Raw genomic sequence first — 6,962 nt, 5'->3', positions numbered from 1 at the left:
TTTATTTAATTTTAATTCTCAAGACTTAAAAAATATTCGCCGAATTTTTTTAAACGTAAAAATAACTTTCCGTAGCCGGGAGTTGAACTCGCTACCTATGCAGCGGGAGGCAGCGTTGCTATCAATTGAGCTAATGTGTGACGCAAGTTCTGGACGGTGGATAAGTTGACATCCTTCTCCGGTGTTTGACATTCCGTAATTCCTATTGTTAAGGATTTAAAATAAGGAAAAGAAAACTTTATTTTTTAATAGCGAGTCCTTGGAAAAACTCACTATTTATAATATCGCTGAAATAAAAATGAATCGGGAAACTGCAGTCAGTCGACTCTTGTCCTCCAAATCCTCTACCGACGTAAATAACATTTCCTCTGGATTAATCAGCCTCCTCTCTACGTGATCCTCTATGAATGAACATGTCATTCTGGTTTCTGAGTGGTGAAAACGTGACGTCTCTAACGTGAATGTTCTCTAAATGTTAATGAAGAACTCATATTTGAACATCTTTCACTTTAAAAAGGGGCGGAGACCGCAGAGAACTCTAAGTTTCCTGAAGAAAACCTGCTACCGACCAGGTTTCGTTCACAGACTCAGTTACCATAGTGATTGATTCTGAGTTCATCCTAACCCGCTTCTTGGAACGGGCTTGGTTTCACCCACTTTCCCGGGTTTGAGTTATCCCTCTTTCTGGAACCGAAAACTCAGAGTTTTGCCGAATTTGGAGTTCACGAACTCAGAGTTCCAACAAAACCTGCTTCTTGAAACGGGCCCCAGCAGAACGGCAATGTTTCAGAGCAGTTTGGTTTTATAAGCTCAAGTGTGCGTCCATGAGAGCGGTGAGCCATTTTTCTGTTTTTGTAGAGGATAAATCTCTTTGTTAACAAGTGTGGGCATTTTCTGTTAACTTTATAAGTTTATCTAGTTTGTTGGAACATTTTACAATGCTAGCTTTAGCCTGTTGCTATGATGCAGAATCATAAATATGATTGTATTTGTTTTATTTATTACATTGCTTGTTTGATCTTTTTCTTTATTCTGTTGAAGAACCACACATACACACACAAGAATACATAAAACCACCCTCTCAGAGAGATGTGTATGGAGAAGAGTTGCTGTACATTTTCCTGCAATTAAAGAGGAAAAGGAGATAAAACATCATCTGTCATTCTTGGGGATCATACATATGCACTTGACCCGTGCACACTCTGCGATTACCAACATGGAACCTAATATGATATACAGAAGTCTTCAAGACACGCCCCCATGAAGAACTTATTCTTTCGCGACCCCCTACAACTTTCTGCTGCAAATATCGGTATCATTAGTTAATTTGCTCAAGTTAAATGTATATCTCTTTAAAATAATGAAAATATTGTACCTTTATTAACATTAAAGAACATGAAACACACTTCTAAATAATCTGTTTGATTATTTTTTCTCTCTTTCCTTTCTTTTAAAAAAAATTTTTTTTTTTTTTTTAGAATACTTCCAAAACTTACAGACAAAGAAAAAACAAGTCTTTCCTTGTTTCCCACCATAGTAGTGATGAATCCTGGCTTTTCTCAGAGATTCAGTTCTTTTGCATTGGTTCAATGTAAACAGCAGCTCTTTCTGCAACCAAATGGATTTTTAGGTTGTTTTTGCTATATTTTATTTATTATCAACTACTATGTAGGATTATGCACAGTATTCATAGCTAATGTAAATGTCATGATGAGCCTGGAGCTCCCTCCCTCTGCCACCAGAGGGAGCTCTCACCTCACCCTTTCCCCAGTCCTCACCTGGAGCTTCCCTCACCTGTTCTCACCAGCACCTGTTTTTCATTTGCTCATCAGTCCCCTATTATTTAACCTACCTTCGCCCCACTCCTCACCGTGAAGCCTCACCTTTACCCTACCCCGTGTAAACGCTCTTTCAGTTTTCCCGTTACCTTTTCAAGTCTTCACTTAAAATAAACACGGTTGCACGTGGATCCACTCGCCTCCGCCTCGTCTGTCCCAGCCTGACAGTAAACATGTTTTTATTCACATTCCCTCCAGGGGGGCGCACCCCACCATTTGATAAACCCTGCTCTAGTCAGTCAGTCAGTAAATATGTGGTTTCTTCAGTCGTCTGTATCTGCTGTATGGTCATTGTTATTATTTTATTTATTAATGATTTTTTTTTATTCATCTTTAAAATTAATTAATTTAATTATTTTGTATTAAAAATAAAGATATTTGAGAACATTGAAATCGTTTACCACCACTTTTCTTGTGAAAATCCTGATGCGTCCCAGCCTCAGCCAGACTCTGCCTCCAGCGGCCCCCGGCTGAATTGAGTTTGAGACCCCTGGATTAAAATAATTCCACTTATTAAATTAAATTAATGCAAATTGTGTACAGATTATTGTTTGAGAACCACAAATAGAAACATAATCAAAACATTAACAACAAGGACAATCGCTAATAGAGAGTAAGAAAAATGCTCAGTACTTTCCAGTTAACTAGTAAGATATTTGTAGGTAGGAATAGGCCCTGTCGCTTTGACTGACAAGACTAACCAGATATGACCAAGAAAGTAAATCAAAATTAAACAAAAAAAACCCATCAAAGACAGAATTTAATAAGAGCTCCAACAATAAAAAATTAGTTTTTTTTTCTTTTTTTTTAATCATATAAAGATATTAAAAACAATCATGGGAGTTCTACTTTCAACAATACCATCATGTCATGTTGAAACAGCAGCAAAAGAGCTCAGAAAAAAATCCACCATTTTAACTCTAACATGAAACAAATTAATGCAAGAAATAGATACAATAAAAACACAATAAAAAGAACTTGTAAAGAATTTAATCTAAGAGGTTAGAAAAAATAACCTTTTTTTTTACTTTTCGTTTTTTCTCCATTAGTGTAGGGATTTTGAATATAATTTAGGTCATTCAATAGCACATCTGTGTAGGGTTTCACCTTCAGAAACACTTAAAACACCTTATTCCTTCCACATGGAGTGGTTTCATTTCTGAAACATCATTATTGTATCATATTATTATTCCTGAAAAGTCATTATTATATCATTATTGATTGAGGTATTATTTTATGAATTGAAATATATATATTTTTACTCTATTATGCTATTTTAACTAAGAACAGATGGGAGATTTTAAAGTTTCCTTCTAGTTTGATTTTAAAGACTGAAATATAAAAAAGAGAAAGAGAATTGTACTATTTAGAGTTTAGACTTTTTTTCCTTTGAAACAAACTTTCATGTCATCATCTGGATAAAAACAAGCGGTAAGAAGGGGAACTTTCTCCCTGAACTGATAGTTTATTTAAGCTATCATGACAATCAGCATATTGCCTTTGCCTTTGTGGACTCTTTGACCGTTAGCATGACAATAACAAATAATTGATTTAATATTTATCACTTATGCATGTTACTGGCATTATCCCTTACATAACTTGCAGAAATACACACAGTTCCTTGTTGTAATACTTCATTACATTTTTTATGGATTCCTGTTATCTCACGAGCTGTTTGTGGCTACAGCTCATGGCAGAAAGTTCAATGTTTGAATGTGAAGGATGTAGAGTCATTAATTTATCTCTGAAGCATGTTTTGGGAATGTGGGAGATAGATGGAGTGACAAACTGGAAGGAGGGATTTGAGAGGACGCCGTTCTCCCTGTGCATACATACAAACTCCACACAGAAAGGTTTCAGCTGAGACTTTAACCCTCTTGCTGTAATGACAGAGTGCTAACCACTGTGCCACCAGACCAGTGTGTCAAGAAGGTGTTGATAGCATTTACATTTGACAATGTATTACTTTTTTTTACATTTATATACCTTTTTAAGTGTTTTGTCAAAGCTAATGTTTGAAAATGTGTAACTTATTATAAAAATAGTTAATTCCAGGATTAATGAGTTAATAGTATCATTTTACTCATTAGGTTTTTGGTAAATGTTGCATTATAACAGACTAACTTTACAAATTGTAACAGTTTGAAGCAAAGTGGACTAATGGATGCTAATAAATACAAAAATGACACTGGAAAAATCTTTTTCAGAAGCTTTCATTAGTCAGCTTTATTCTTTATGTCTATTATTTACAGTGTAGAAATTCTGCAGAGTAATTTTTGTGAAGACAACAAACTAAAGCTGAAAGTTGGTCCAATATTGTGTTTTACTTTACCAAACAATAAAAATATATTGTCAGTGTCATTAGTAATTTAACTCAAAAAGTTATTTCACCATGTTCAAAACTTTACCACTTTGGATCGTTATGTATTGAAAGGTCTGTCATATAAAATAAAAAAAAAGTTCCATGTTCTGGAAAGTTTTTTTTTCCTGTTTCTAATACAAGGTGCTTTGGAAAGCAAAAATACACACTAAGTTACCAAAAGTATTGGCTCACCCGCCTTGACTCACATATGAGCTGAAGTGTCGTCCCATTTCTAACCCATAGAGTTCAATATGATGTTGGTTCACCTTTTGCATCCATTACAGCTTCAACTCTTCTAGGAAGGCTGTCCACAAGGTTGAGGAGTGTGTTTATAGGAATTTTGACCATTCTTCCAAAAGTGTATTGGTGAGGTTACAAACGGATGTTGGTGGAGAAGCCCTGGCTTTAGGTCTTCACTCTAATTAATCCTAAAGGGGTTTTCTTTTAGGTTCAGGTCAGGACTCTGTGCAGGCCAGTCCAGTTCATCCACTCCAGACTCTGTCCTCCATGTCTTTATGGACCTTGCATTGTGCACTGGTGCACAGTCATGTTGGAAGAGGAAAGACCATTCCAAACTGTGGTCTTGGTGATGTGTGACTTGGATGCAGCTTCTTGGCCATGGAAACCCATTCCATGAAGCTCTCAGTGTACTGTACTTGGGCTAATCTGAAGGTCACATGAAGTTTGGAGCTCTGTCTGTAGCAATTGACTGTGCACAAAGTCAGTGACCTCTTTGCACAGGTAGTAATCTATGACAGTTCCACACTGGAAGTCACTGAGCTCCTGAAAGTGGAACATTCTTCACAAATCTTTGTAAAAACAGTCTGCATGCCTGACTGCTTGATTTTATACACCTGTGGCCAGACCAAGTGATTGGGACACCTGATTCTGATCGTTTGGATGAGTGAGGCAATATTTTGGTAATTTTTGTGTATGTCAAAATGAAATAAATACATCTTTTACATGAATAATAATAATAAATTGTCCTCGACCCCTTTGCCCATATAAAGATGACAGAAAAAGACCTTTGCACGTGCTGCATGACAGTTGAAGTGAGAATTTGCTTATCTTTTAGTTTCAGTTTGACATTATGTACATTTATCTGATTTCCAATAACATTCAAAAGTATTGTTTTAACTGTTAAATATTTCCTTGTTAATAAACTTTACCATCCATATGAAATATATATAATTTTTGTGGTTGAAAAGGTAATAAGACAAATTGAAAAATATTGCTAAATAAAAATACTAAGTAATTTATAAGTAATTTTAGATCCTTACATGTAAAGACATTGTGTTAACGTAAATTAAAATGTTTCATTTTTATAACCCAAAAAATTGGATTTCTTAAGTTTTATGTTTTTAATTGAGAGTAGATACAAAAAAAAAAAAAAACAGTTGTTTTAACGGTAAGCCCCGATTACGCCAATGACCATAATACTTTGACTACTTCCTTAAGTGATTAATCATTACTACCAATAGTGACCCGCCCACCCTCTCAAAAACTGTATATATAATCTCTTTGGATACGAGTCATTACTGCAGTGCTTCACTGAAGTCATACTGGGGTAAGTTGGTTTGTTATTTCCTTCTAACATAACAAATCCATGTTATTGTGTTTCCATGTATGTACAATAAGAGTAAACATATAATGTATTTGTCCCAGGTAATACCGTCATCTCTTTGAAGGCGCCACTGCTGGAGGTATGTAATATTCTTTTCTTTTCTTGCTCTGACTGCAGCACTATTGATCAATTGCAAGATCACCGGTAGCTAACTCGAGTACAATGAGAGGACTGTCCATTTACATTAACAAATTGGTATCTATCAGATAAATAGGATTCAAACCACTGGAGGGCAGATCCCCTGATCCCTATGTCATGCTCTAGTCTCTGGAGTAAGATGCTGTGGTCAATGGTTTCAAAGGCTGCGCTGAGGTCTAACAATAGAGAACAGAATAGAGATTAGTCCCTTTTCTGAAGCCAATAACAAGTCATTCAGAACTAACCATTGCAGTTTCAGTGCTATGGTGAGGTCTGAACCCTGACTGAAAATCTTCAAAGTGACTGTTGTCCTGTAGGTGGCACTGTAGCTGCTTAACTACAACTCTTTCTAGGACTTAAAATAAATAAGATTTGATATTGGTCTGTACCTGGCCAGAATGTCAGGATCCAGGCTGAGCTTTTTCAAACGAGGTTTAACAACCGCATATTTAAAAGACAGGGGCACATAACCAGTTTCTAAAGAGGTATTTTTTAATTTGTTAATATAGATTCATTAATTAGGGGGAAGATTTCTTTTTAAAAGTTTAGTGGGGATAGGGTCAAAGAGACAAGTGGACTTTTAAGAAGACATAATAACTTATAGTATTTCTGCTTGGTCCATTTTCTTGCTCTGACTAGGGCTCTATTTATCAATTGCTAAATTTTTGATGAATCTGCAAATTTTCTGCTATGTCATGTTTGAAGCTGCAAGAATATTTAATACAAAACATTTCCATGTAAAGTTCTATCATGTAGCAAAATATCTGTCATAAATTTAGGCACAACCTCCTCTTTAGATCTTTCAATATTGAGTGTAAATTTGAGAACTAAATTGGCTAAAGTTGGAAGTTGGTCCATTATTTGTGCTTCGCTTGATCAAAATTTAAATATATATTGTGAGTGTCAGCAGTAATTTAATTATGGCCCGCAGCATCAGGTACTGATGGCAAGGACCATATTATTTTTGCAAAAACGTCGAAAAATGAAAAAAGCCCCAAAA

At 35.5% G+C, this 6,962-nt stretch overlaps 1 protein-coding gene across 1 annotated transcript in view; it reads left to right on the top strand.

Moving 5' to 3' along the window:
- Positions 1 to 5,739: 5,739 nt before the first annotated feature.
- Positions 5,740 to 6,962, top strand: part of LOC112153644 (basic proline-rich protein) — a 6,647-nt gene continuing 5,424 nt past the window's right edge. Inside the window, exons 1-2 of the mRNA XM_024284008.2 lie at positions 5,740 to 5,767; positions 5,866 to 5,903. The gene's annotated coding sequence lies outside the window, so the exon portion shown is untranslated. The remainder of the gene's footprint in view (positions 5,768 to 5,865; positions 5,904 to 6,962) is intronic.

Source organism: Oryzias melastigma, linkage group LG10 (genome assembly GCF_002922805.2).
Source record: "Oryzias melastigma strain HK-1 linkage group LG10, ASM292280v2, whole genome shotgun sequence".
Taxonomy (NCBI): domain Eukaryota; kingdom Metazoa; phylum Chordata; class Actinopteri; order Beloniformes; family Adrianichthyidae; genus Oryzias; species Oryzias melastigma.
The sequence above is the reverse complement of the archived record's forward strand: the minus strand, read 5'-3'. Positions and strand labels throughout refer to the sequence as shown.